General features: G+C 40.4%; 1 long non-coding RNA gene across 1 annotated transcript; it reads right to left on the reverse strand.

The window, feature by feature from the left end:
• Window positions 1-758: 758 nt before the first annotated feature.
• Window positions 759-4,686, reverse strand: LOC133482287 (uncharacterized). The gene is made up of 2 exons (XR_009789746.1): window positions 4,484-4,686; window positions 759-1,878 (listed from the first exon to the last, which is right to left on the reverse strand). It is a non-coding gene; the product is annotated as an uncharacterized LOC133482287 (long non-coding RNA).
• Between the last annotated feature and the right edge of the window lie 9,432 nt (window positions 4,687-14,118).

Raw genomic sequence — 14,118 nt, forward strand, 5'->3', positions numbered from 1 at the left:
AAGAAGCTGAATTCAAACTTTAAATTGGGTAGTTCCCTAATTTCTTAAATTGAAAAATTGTGCAAATTTAAAAGACGAAAAAAAGTCTGGATTTTATGCAAACCCTTGTGCAACCCATGTTTCTTGCTTGTTACTAGCATTTATATCTTAAAGTTAGCTATATAGTTTTTTGTTATTAAGAAAAAGTTATATATTTTTCCTAAATTCGAGACAAATTTTCTAATGCAAAATTTCCTGATCAAGATGATTTTGCTTATTGGGCTTAAAATAAGAATCATTTCACCTTTTCTTTTTTACTTTCTTAGAAATCCTTTTTTTGCAGTGTAGAAAAAGTTGGTTTGGCAAAATATGACCTCTGTAAGTGTTTTGTAGATGAGGATAACGTCAATTCTAAAATTTACAGGGAGTCAGTGCAGTGAAGCTATTACATAGCTTCTCCTAGTTCTACTTTGTACTCAAGCAGCAACATTTTGGACCAGCTTAAGGGTTTTTAAAGACTCGCTGGAGACTCTTAATAGTGAGTTACATTAATCCTGCCTAAAGTTCACAAACACAGAACAAGTTAGATAAAAATACACCAGTGAAAAGCAGACTTCCAACCACAAAATATTATAGTGCCCGAAGAAAATCACACTTAATTAGAATGTTGCAAAAAAAAAATGGCTGTGGCGAGTATTTAGCCCTAAAAAAAATAAATAAAAAGAAATACTTGCTTATCATGACTTTAATCGTGATAAGCATTAATACTGGGATACATGTTCAGAATCAGAATCATCTTTATTTGCCAAGTATGTCAAAAACACACAAGGAATTTGCCTCCAGTAGTTAGAGCCACTCTAGTACGACAACAGACAGACATTTGATAGAAAATACTTCGGCGACAAAAACATAAAAAACACAGTCACTGAGTAGTGAAAGGTTAGCGGTAATGTGGTAATGCCGATACAATTGTTTTCTTTTCAGTTTTTGACAACTGTGCAAATGATGCAGTCTTTTAACAATTGAGAGCAGTGTAAAATGACTAATAGAGGGATAATCTGGTCCAGTGACCATTGTGCAAAAGATGCAGAGACTTTGAGAATTTTAAGATGATTCAAGTGACCAGTAGTGCGATAATCTGGAACAGTCTCAATTGTGCAAATGATGCAGATACTTCTCAAGAATATGAGTGGCCAGTATTGGTCAACAGCAGATATGCAAATAGGGCAGAGTGACGGGACTACTACACTGAGTCCACAAATAATGTATAATTGGCCCAACAGAGATGTGACAACAATGTCGAGACAAAATTGTCAGCATGTTACGATGGCATTTAACTTAATTTAACTGTTTAAGAAGTTAATGGCAAGAGGGAAGAAGCTGTTGGAATGTCTGCTAGTTTTAGTTTGCATTGTTTGATAGCGCCTACCTAAGGGAAGGAGCTGGAAGAGGTGTTGACCAGGATGTGGAGGATTTTGCATCGTCTTAGTTCTGGCAGCGTGCAAGTCCTCAATGGTGGGTAGGGGGGGTACCGACAATTTTTTCAGAAGTTTTGATTGTCCCTTGCAGTCGGAGTTTGTCCTTTTTTGTGGCAGCACCAAACCAGACTGTGCTGGATGAACAGAGGACTGATTCGATGACTGCTGTGGTGCCTCAACATCTCCTGTGGCAGGCAGTGCTTCCTCAGAAGCCGCAGGAAGTACATTCTCTGCTGGGCCTTTTTGAAGATAGAGTTGATGTTGGTCTCCCACTTCAGGTCCTGAGAGACTGTCATTCCCAGTAACTTGAAGGTCTCGATGGTTGGCACAGGATGCCTCCTGAAGTCCACGATCATCTCTCTCATCTCGTGTTCAGCTTCAGGTTGTGTCGGACGCACCCCAACTCCAGCCACTCCACTTCCTGTCAATATGCAGATCTCGATATGTGACCTCTGCGTGTTTATGTGCGTTACTAAATTTAATCAGAACAGACATGTGACATGCACAGATCTATGTAATTTATCATGGCGCAGATAATGTGATTTATCATGATTAAAGTAAGTCATCTATTTAACACAGTAGTTGCAATTGTTTTTACACTTTTATCACATTTTTTATATTTTTTATTATTTGTACAGAAGCCGCCATATTTTCAAGTGTGCAAATTATGACGGTCACTACGCATTTACGTCAAGACGGCATTTGCAGAAAGAATGGAAGAGAAATTGGACCATTTACATGACTTTTGATCAGTTTGGGGAAATTCAATTCAGTTTTAGCCTGTTTCTTCCAATTGAGGTGTTTACTGTATACGGAGGAGTTTTATTCAGTTTGGGCTTCTTACACAATTCTAATCGGAATACAATGCTCCATGTAAACCCAGCTTGGGTAATTCATTTTTGTTTTTTTGTCTATTAAGATTATTATTAATTACCCCCACCCCAAAATAAATAAATAAATAAATACAAATTTGCCCAATTTTTGGCCCCCCTGGAGACCGCAGTGCTCTTAACGTTTGCTAACCCCAGACGGCCCTGCTTCAATCCATACATTTTCTCGACAAGCTTGATCTCATTAGGGTCGCAGATAATTGGAGCCTATCCCAGCTGCCTTTGGACAAGATTGTCGATATGTGTTCTGCAATCAACCTTTCACACTCACATTCACACCTGTAGACAATTTTAAGTTTTCAAGTAACCCAACATGCATTGTTTGAATATTCATATTTTACCTTTCTTAATCAATTAGGCTACGTAAAAATGCTTTGGAATGCCATTGTTATTTTTATACTTGAGTCAGAATATATATTAATCCCCATTATTCTCACAGGTCATTTTAATAGCATCTCTGATATTCCAGCACAACACATGACTGCTTCAGGGATGCAATTAAACTGCACCTCACCTCTTTCAATTAAAAACTATTGAACATGCCAACAACAATCAGCACTAATTAAAATGTGAGCTTGGTTACAAGGGTTCAACACTTATCAAAAGATACCTGGTGAGGACATGCAACAACTGACCAAGGGCAAGATGAGAGAGGACAGAAAAGGACAGGACAGGATGTGGGAAATGAGCAAGGCAGTGATACTAATGAGTGCTGCGGTGGGATGCCTTTATAGTGTCTAAACACCTGTAAGAACCCGTGAGTTGATATCTTAATATTATCCATCCATCCATTTTCTGAGCCGCTTCTCCTCACTTGGGTCGCGGGCGTGCTGGAGCCTATCCCAGCTGTCATTGGGCAGGAGGTGGGGTACACCCTGAACTGGTTGCCAGCCAATCGCAGGGCACATAGAAACAAACAACCATTCGCACTCACAGTCACGCCTACGGGCAATTTAGAGTCTCCAATGAATGCATGTTTTTGGGATGTGGGAGGAAACCGGATTGCCCGGAGAAAACCCACGCAGGCACGGGGAGAAGATGCAAACTCCACACAGGCGGGGCCGGGGATTGAACCCGGGTCCTCAGAACTGTGAGGCTGACGCTCTAACCAGTCGGCCACCGTGCCGCCATCTTAATATTATATTATTATTATTATTATTAATATTATTAATACCAAACCAGCAAGCCCATCCCGCGGGCGACCCAGCCAGGGGGACGGCACCCACTACCCAGCCCAACCGAAGGGGGCACGGGTACCGAACCACAGGCCCCCATGCCCCATTCCCCCCACCCAGCGTGCCCCACTGCTGCCACCACTCCTACCACCCCCGGAAAGCATGGGGGGCCCAACCACCAACAGGGCACAATACAGGAGCCAGCTGCCACCTGAAAAAAGGTCACAGTCCACCAAAAGCAAGCCCATCTTTAGCACCCACTGCGAGCAATGACGGCCGAGGGCGCTAGGAGAGAGGAGAGGAAGGCAGGGACCCAAGTGGGGTGGGGGGGGGGGGGGGGGGGGGGCGGGGCGCTGCCCGACAATCGAAGGGGGGGGAGTCAAGAGAAGGTCACCGACTGTACCGTAATCGTGTGCGGTGGATTGTCGTGTATTAAAATTGGGGAGACTGGTAGGGGTGGTGTGAGACGATCACGGGGCAATGATGACCCACAACCGTCAGCCCCACCCAGGCCAACCAGCTCCCCAAAGGATGTGTGAATGTACAATATGTGGTCCATTAAATATCTGCAGGGGAAAGGCATGGCAGCACAGAGAGCAGGCCGGAGTGCCGGAACACCTGGCCAAGTGTCCTCCCCAGCCCGAGACTGCCCTCCCCCCCAATGACGGGTGTCTGATGCATTAAAATTGGAAGACTGGCAGGGCAGAGAAGGGGGGTGACCAGACCGGAGACAAGAACAGATGTGCCAGGACCCGGCCTGGGGACCCTGAATGAGATGTGAATGTGGCTAATGTGCAAAATAAGTACAGTGTGCGTAATAAAAATGTGCTGACTGTGTGAAATACACGGCCAACTGTAACACTACAGAGAAAAGGGGGGCACCAGCACAGCCCCAAGGCCCCCACCCAGAGAACAGGACCCCCCACCTCCCCTCAGGAGGGCAACACGGACAAAACCAGACCTAAGAGGAGGAGGGGGAAACAGGCCCAGCATCCCCAAGAGCCCCACGCCGCAGATCCGGGGCCAGAAGGATGGGGGTTCAAGTCGTATGGCGTGAACAGGAGTCTAAAATGAGAAGATAAGATTTCGTCACATTACATTACATTAGTGGCTATAGTTTTAATCCAAGCACAGCAACCAATGTAATTTTGTTGGCAAACGAGAGCTACCAGATGCAGTGAGTGTGTGAAACTCTGAAATAATATATTATATTATGTTCATCACAGGCGGCACGGTGGACGACTGGTTAGAGCGTCAGCCTCACAGTTCTGAGGACCCCGGTTCAATCCCCGGCCCCGCCTGTGTGGAGTTTGCATGTTCTCCCCATGCCTGCGTGGGTTTTCTCCGGGCACTCCGGTTTCCTCCCACATCCCAAAAACATGCCTCAATTGGAGACTCTAAATTGCCCGTAGGCATGACTGTGAGTGCGAATGGTCGTTTGTTTGTATGTGCCCTGCGATTGGCTGGCAACCAGTTCAGGGTGTACCCCACCTCCTGCCCGATGACAGCTGGGATAGGCTCCAGCACGCCCGCGACCCTAGTGAGGAGAAGTGGCTGAGAAAGTGGATGGATGGATGTTCATCACAACAACACCAATTATAACACTGGAATTACTTATGGGATTAAAAACGTTTTGATCACTAATCACACATAATGATTTAAATGTAAAAGAAAGTAAAAGTGCATTGTTGCACCTTTTTCCATCTTTTTTATATTGTAACCTTTTGACATTGTACATTGCATTCTTGGGAAGACATGAGATGTTTCATTTCATAACAGTGTAACATCCTACCAAGAGTGCTAATGATTGATAAGGCTAATGCATACATACTGTTTATGTGCAGTACTTAAATTCTATCTATACTACTATAAAATTATAACAGTTCATGAGACTTAAGGTTATACAGTATTTATATCAGTGATGTCACATGAATTTTTTGTGGTGCCCCACAATAATTGGAAATATTGATCATAAACCTGACCTATAATGATAAATAATCCTTCTGAAGCTAAACTGGCGTGTCCTCCATGCACTTCCAAATGCTGCTGCAGTCCCAAGTGGCTCATGCTGTTGAAGGTCATGGATTGCCACACATACTGTAGGGGTGTCCAAAGTATACTAAAAATAACTAAACATGGCCTTTGTTGTTTGCCTGGATTGGACTTTTCTTGGGGTACTTGGGCTTCCTCCAACATTCAAAAAAAATGCATTGCAGATTAATTGAAGACACTAAATTGCCTGTAGCTGTGACTGTGTGTGTGAATGGTTGTTTGTCTCTTTGTGCCCTGCGATTGTCTGGCGACCAGTTCAGGGTGTGCCCCGCCTCTCGCCTGAAGTCAGCTGGGATAGGCGCAAGCACGCCAGCGACCCTAGTGAGGATGAGCGGTATGGAAAATGGATGGATGGGTGGATATTTATTTATTTATTTATTTATTTATTTATTTATTTATTTATTTATTTATTTATTTATTTAACTGGGAAAGTCAATTAAGAAAAGTTTCTCATTTACAATGCCGACCTGACTACAGCTACAGCTGGGAAAAACAAGGCCAAATAAAACCTCGGACAAATAAATATTTGAAAAACAAATAAGCACATGTACAACACACTATACAATGTGATATAGCTACATATTTACATAAAACATCACATTACAGTCAGTACTTTTTTTGGTACCAACCAAATTCATGGCATACATACCTGCATATATATACACACACACACATATATATATATATACACACACATAGACATACACACACATATACAGAGGCTGAAATAAGCATTTAACACGTCACCATTTTTCTCACTAAATATACTTTCAAAGGTGCTATTGACCTGAAATTTTCATCAGATGTTAGGAACAACCCAAGTAATCCATTGTTAAATATATTATAGAAGTTATCATTTATTTGCTTAGCTTGCATTAGTATGATGGACAATTTTAGATGTTTCACCTTCAAAAAGAAGACTCAGCATCATCCATGGAAGGACGCTTGGACCAAGGACGTGATCGGATGTGGTCGGGTCGTGACAGGTGTTGATCCAATATTATGTGTTGTGTCTTATTGCTTAGAATACTATGTCTGGGAAAAAACCCTCTTATTATCAAATATTTTGTGTTGTGTCTTATTACTTAGAATAATATCAAATATTCTGTGTTGTGTCTTATTGCTTAAAATACTATGTCTGGGAAAAAACCCTCTTATTATCAAATATTCTGTGTTGTGTCTTATTGCTTAGAACATTATGATTGTAAATCCCTCCTATTTCAAATAAATACAGGAGCGAGGGGGGGGGATTGTTTAGAGCGTGTTGAGAGACTGTGATCTGAACAATCTCCCATACGCCCTCCTCATGAGAAAAAGTAACAAGCGTCTTCATTCCTTTTGTGTCTATTATAATGTTGGGTAAGATTAATCCAACATAAATTGGTCCTTCGAGCCGGATGTCAACACACCCGAAGATTCCAGTTGTGGAGCCGACATCCAGTTAAGAGACCGTGGCCACGGCATTTGAGACCCTTTCCGGGACTGGTCTTCGGACTTCTCAACTGGGATCTGGAGGTTGACGACAATCCACAGGATTGAAGACGACTTTGGTGAGTTAAATTTTAAAAAAAATTTTTTAGGAAAAAGGAATAAAAGAGTGAATGAATTGCGCGACGAAGAAGTCTGCGGCAGAATAAACCTTGTGTAATACTAGTCACTGGCAAGTTAGATGGAGGACGGAATCCGATAAAATCCGTGGGGACGGCGGAGTCCTGTACGTACTTAAATTCCGTATTTCTGTATTTCTGTGTTTCTGTGTTTCCGTGTTTTCGTGTGTTTATAAAAACGTTATTAATATCGTGTGTATGTGTAAAAGTATGAATTTATAAGACAGGATTGTAAGTGACAACTGAGTTTGGAAGCAAAGGCAAGAATTCTCCGCCCCAATTAGGGTAGAAGCTTGAGAATTACCAAAACTCAGACATTAATTGTCACCCTGTCATTTTTGAATAAAGTCAGTATTTAGGTCACTCTAGGTGCAAATGAACTGACTTCCAAATTCACAAAAATGGGAAATAACAACAATAAACCGGATCCAAAAATAGGCCTAACATGTAAAGATTGGAAATATGTTCAACTCCAAAACCCTTCCAAAATAGAACATTTAAACACGTGGATAACCAAATACGGTTTCGCTGGCCAGCTAAATTCGCAAAAAATAGTGAAACTTCAAAACGAAATAAAGTGTCGACACAAAAATGATATATCACAAATACAAAAAGATGGATTTGACGACTTACTCTTCTGGTTAAACATGGCGTCAAAAAGAGAAAAAGGAAGGGAGAATAAGAAACACTTAACAAATGAACAAAAAGAGCAGGAAGGTAGACATAAAAATATGTTGTTTCAAAGACAGGAAGATGACGAGACAGGACCAATAATAAGAACAAGCGAGAAAAAGATAATTGAAGAAAGTTGTAAAAAAAGTAAGGAAACAAAAGCATCAGCACCATTGTACCCGGTTTTGCCACCTCATGAAAATCCTCCAACTCAAGAGGCACAAACACAACGAATTTTACGATCGGGAGGGGTACAAATGAATTGGTCTAGAAATTTGGGAGAAACATTTTCTCCCACTCCCAAAATAACAAATATAACCTCAGACGAGGGAGATATGGATTTATTTCCGATGATTGAAGTGGCAAATCCGAATGTACAAGAAGATCGCAGAGAAACTCTTTTGGTCTATAGGACCTGGACAAATGAGGATGTGAAAAAGGCCGTAGCCGGCATCACACCTTACAAAGTAGACATTGTCCAGTTTGTTGAGGAAATAGAAAATCTTAGACAATCTTATCATTTAAATGGGACAGAGACTCAACAAGTTTGGATGACGGCAATGGGACCTGATTGGCATCTTTGCCGAGGGGATTGGGACCCAAAGCACCATGGTGTTATAATGCCACATGATGACAAAGAATTACAATATAGAGTTAGGGGTTTGATAGAGAGAACCACAGCCAGGTTCCGCAAAAGAGCAAATTACACGGAAATTAATAGAGTGAAACAAAAGGATGACGAACTTTTTGAAGAATATAGAGTTAGAATGACTGCTTGTTTTAAAGCAAACAGCGGCTTGAATGAGGATGCTAGTCCTCAGGGCCCTTACCAACAGCAGTTAAAAAATGCTTTACATGCGAATTCAAAAGAACACATTAACAGATGGGTAGATAAACATTGGATAAACCTAGCAACTGGCCCACTGGAGGAATATGTTAATCATGCCCTCCACGCAGAGAGAGTGTTAGAGAAAAAGAAGAAAACAAAAATTGATGTCTTCCTCGACGAAAGATCAGAAATATACTATCAAGGCAGAGAAAGAGATAATTTTAGGGGACGCGGCAGAGGCCGTTGGAGAGTAAGAAATGATAGAAATCGAAATTATTGTGATAAGAACATCTGTTGGTGCTGTGGAAACAAAGGCCACATTGCGCGTGATTGCCCTAATAAAAATAAAAGAGAATACGGACAAACTACTGCATGACTAAGCCAGCCTGCTTCCCAACTCAACAAATCCTCCTGTGTAAACATTACAGAGAATGAGGAGGTGGATTTCAATTTACAGGACATTCTGAGTTTGGACACTGAAAAACCTGAAATAACTTTATCAGTAAATGGTAAACAAATGACATTTCTTTGCGATACAGGGGCATGTAGGACTGCATGTCGGGAAAAGATTCCAGGTTCCAGATTATCGGGACATAAGGCACTAGTGAGATCTGCAAATGGACAAATTACTTTTGCCATGGAACTTGAGCCTGTGTGGATTAGAGACCCACAGGGAAAAACTTGTAGAATGCCCATTTTCGAAGTCCCGGAGTGCCCTGTGAATTTGTTGGGAAGAGATGGCTTATTCCAATTAGGACTTGTACTCATTCCATCATCAAATGGAAATATTGTAGTGAAACGAAAACATGAATTAAAGAGAGAGGACCTCTATTTAACACTGGAAAACAAAGAAAATACATTCTATTACACAATCGATATCACAAACAAACCACCGTTAAACATGGGGAAGGCCCTAGTGTCTGCAGCCTTGCAGCTTATCACAGAATTTGAAGATAAAAAACAATGTGATCAGCTGCATATAATTCTGTGGTACAATAACACACAAGGGCCAGACCTAGAATATGAAAACAAGTTACGACATGCGACACCTAATGAGATTACTGTAGATTATCTATACTCAGATAATGAAGCAAAAGTCGCGGCAGGAATTATTTTACCAGACAAATTAAAGGAACTGTATAAAAATACAAGTGTCCCACATGTTTCGTTGTGCAAAGATTATGAGTCACAATGGAAACATATGGGAACATTAGTAAAACAAGGACAAGAGATAGATGATTGGCAGCAAATAGAAAACAAACTGGAATACAGTGCATCAACTGGTCTAATTAGAAAGGCGGTGTTTTGGACAATACAGGTTGATGAAGGGAAACACATGCAACCTGTTTGATTAGACCAAATGATTCTCACTGAAATTGATGAAGAAACATTGAAAAAAGTCCCCAAAGAATTATGGTCCACGGGACCATTTGATATAGGCCTTATTAAAGGGGCTTTACCAGTACAAATTAAACCCAAAACAGAATATAGACCAGGGATTCGTCAATATCCGTTAAAACCAGATGCACATGAAGGAATAAAACCAGTAATTGAAGCACTAATTAAGGCAGGAGTTATAGTGGATTGTCCAGATTCACCATGTAACACACCCATTTTTCCAGTAAAAAAGGCCCCACCTTCAATTGGTTGGCGAATGGTGCAAGATTTACAGGCAGTAAATTCTGCAGTAATTCAGAGAGCAGCATGCGTACCAGATCCACACACATTGTTAAATTCATTGAAACCAAGCGCTAAAGTGTTTACAGTGGTAGACATAAGTAATGCTTTCTTTTCTATACCAGTAGAAAAGAAAAGTCAATTTTGGTTTGCATTCACATTTGAAGGGAAAAAATACACATTTACTAGATTGCCACAAGGTTACTGTGAAAGTCCAACCATTTATTCACAAATAATGAAAACAAGCATGTCTAAATTCACTCCCCCAGGAGGGAGCCAAATTTTACTTTATGTGGATGACGTGCTGCTGGCATCTCTAGATAAAGACACATGCATCAAAGATTCATTGGCCTTATTGCATCATCTAGCAGGAGAGGGACATAAAGTTAACAAAAATAAATTACAATGGTGTAAAAAACAAGTCAAATATCTAGGCCATAATTTAAGTGAAGGAGGAAGGACTATATTAGAGGACAGAAAAGCTATAGTTTTAAAAGCCCCTAAACCACAGACAAAGAAACATATGATGTCATTTTTAGGTCTGACAAATTATTGTAGAGCATGGATTCCAAACTATGCAGAAATTGTTGCACCATTGTCAAAATTGATGTATGAAACAAACCTTAAAATGACATCACCTATTCAATGGAATACAGAGGCAGAAAAGGCCTTCTGTGACATTAAACAACATTTGGTGTCCAGCACTGCACTGGCCCTTCCAAATTATGATAAACCATTCATTCAAATGGTAGATTGTAAAAACTATTACATGACCTCCGTACTTACACAACAATACGGTGATAAGCTAAGACCAATAGCTTATTTTTCGACTAAATTAGACAACGTGACATGTGCATTACCTCATTGTGTCAGAGCAGTTGTGGCAGCTTCAATGGCAATAGAAAGCAGTTCCATAATAGTGTTATTTCATCCATTAACTCTTAAAGTGCCGCATACAGTGTCTGCTCTACTATTGCAAACCAATATGGCATTTTTATCACCTGCAAGACATTTATCTTGCATGGCCATTTTGCTGTCACAACCACATTTGACTGTTGAGCGATGCACAACCTTAAATCCAGCCACACTAATACCATTACCTGATGAAGGCACACAGCATGATTGTCAGGAATTGGCTGAACAAACTGCTAAATGTAGATGTGATTTGAAAGATCAACCATTAAGTAATGGACAGGTTCTATATGTAGATGGTTCTTCGAAAAAAGATGAACTAGGTAAGACAAAAACAGGATACGCGGTGGTAACTGATACCATTATACTAAAAGCTGAGTCACTACCATCACATTACTCTGCCCAAGCTGCTGAATTAGTAGCATTAACCGAAGCATGCAAACTAATGATAAATAAAGATGTTACAATCTATACTGATAGCCAATATGCTTATTCCACAGTTCATGTGTTTGCGCAATATTGGGATAACAGAGGAATGATTACGTCAACAGGGAAGCCAGTAACTCATGCTGAATTACTTAAACAATTATTACAGGCAGTGCAACATCCGCGAAAAGTGGCAATTTGTAAATGTGTTGCGCATACATCAGGCACAGACAAGGTTTCTAAAGGAAACGCATTCGCTGACAGAACCGCGAGAGAAGCAGCCTTTAAACCATTTTTAGGTTTAAAACAACAGATTGAACAACAAACATTAGATGACCAAACATTAAAAGATATGCAACAACAAAGTCCACAACAAGAACGCAATAATTGGGAAAAACAAGGTGCAAAACTACAAAATGAGATTTACATTAGCACAGAAGGGAAACAAATACTTCCAAAAAACCTATTTAAATGGGCTGCGATATTGAGCCATGGAATATCACATGTCTCAACTGGAGGGATGGTGGCACAGATAAATCGACACTTTACAACCTATGGTTTCAATTTATATTCAAAGAATTATTGTAGAGCATGCATGATCTGTGCACGACATAACCCGCAAGGGCAATTGCGACCTACTCGAGGTACATTCCCAGTGCCTACATACCCTTTTCAACGCATTCACATGGATTACATAGAATTAAGTCAAAGTGAAGGAAAGAAGTACTGCTTGGTTATCATAGATGCATTTTCTAAATGGATCGAATTATTCCCAACAAAATCACCTGATGCTCTGACGGTGGCAAAAGCACTATGTAAAGACATTATTCCAAGATATGGCATGCCTGAAACCATTTACAGCGACAATGGGACTCATTTTGTAAACCAAATAATTAATAAAATAGGAACCATGTTCCACATCAATTTAAAAAACCATTGTGCTTACCACCCTCAGAGTGCAGGTCTAGTGGAAAGAATGAATGGGACAATAAAAAATAGACTGAAAAAATGTATGGAAGAGACAGGAAGGTCATGGACACAGTGTCTTGACCTCGTTAAAATGTACATCAACATTACAAGCACCACAGGTTTAACACCTTACGAAGCGTTGTTTGGAAGACCTTATAGACTTCCGTTATTTAAACAAAAATGGGAACTTGATGACGAAACAAACTTAGCTGATTACATGAGAAAGTTGTTAGAGAAACAAAATGTTTTAAAAGAATCTGCTAAAAGTAAATATGTTTCCCAGCAGGAAACCAAGTTGGTTGGACCGGGAGACTGGGTCCTAATTCGAAGCATCAAAAAGAAGCACTGGCATTCACCAAAGTGGGAAGGACCGTATCAAGTGTTATTGACAACACCAACAGCCCTAAAAATAGCAGAAAGAAATACGTGGGTTCATTTAACACACTGTAAAAGAGTCATTTCAGCTGAGTACTCAAATAAGGAAGGTGAGCTAAAGTCTGATAACGGAGCGGGAGCAGATGTGTAGATTCTGAAAACGCTTGCTGGTCAGTGAAGAAAAAAGACACCAACCCGTTTAGTGAGAACTCAGCAGAATGGCACACCCACATTGGTTACGACATTTGATAAGTGGATACGTAGTAATTTCGGCTACTATGGTGTTGGTTTTGTTTTTGTGGTACATGGGACGTCCCACCCTAAATGATAGAACCCATTTTTTTGATGGAAAATCACCTACCAACTGGACCAATATGACAAACCCAATAATAAAAAAAATTGAATCATTAACTCGTGTCAAAAGGGGTACAACTGATGATCAAGTTTGTGGGCATGGCCTCCAAACACGGCAAAAGGGTTTAATATTTTGTGCCCCCCAAAATCAAGCTGCTTTAATCATAATTCCATATGCGGCTCTCACAAATGACGCTCAAGAGAATGGGCAAAATTGGGGATATAAATATGACTGGTATGCAACTATAGGCTTTAAATGGGAAGACCTTATTGGTGAAACAGGTTATGATTGGTCCAGTTGGTCAAAAAGAACAGCAAAAGAACATAGAAAGAAATTTAACTTAAGCAAAACGGTCCATAATTTAATATTGAAATACGAATCAAATCAACCAATGTGTTTGACGGTGAGCTTGTGGGCATATACTGGCGGAAAAGATCCCCACTTCCAAGTATCATTGTGTTATGGGAACCATGTCGAACCAGAAATGCCATCAGAAACTTCAAATAAAGGTGGATACATTTTAACGATTAACGAAATAACTACTGATGATTGGTTTCTTGTTGTCACAGGAGTTTCAGGACAAAATAATAATTGGTTATTATTGGTGGAACAAGCAGCAAATGTAACGAGAAAAGATTGTGTAGTTTGCATGGGTCCCAGGCCTTTGTTGCGCATAGTTCCGGCACAAATATCACAAGATTGTATTATTCCATTAATGAACG

Source organism: Phyllopteryx taeniolatus, chromosome 8 (genome assembly GCF_024500385.1).
Source record: "Phyllopteryx taeniolatus isolate TA_2022b chromosome 8, UOR_Ptae_1.2, whole genome shotgun sequence".
Lineage (NCBI taxonomy): Eukaryota > Metazoa > Chordata > Actinopteri > Syngnathiformes > Syngnathidae > Phyllopteryx > Phyllopteryx taeniolatus.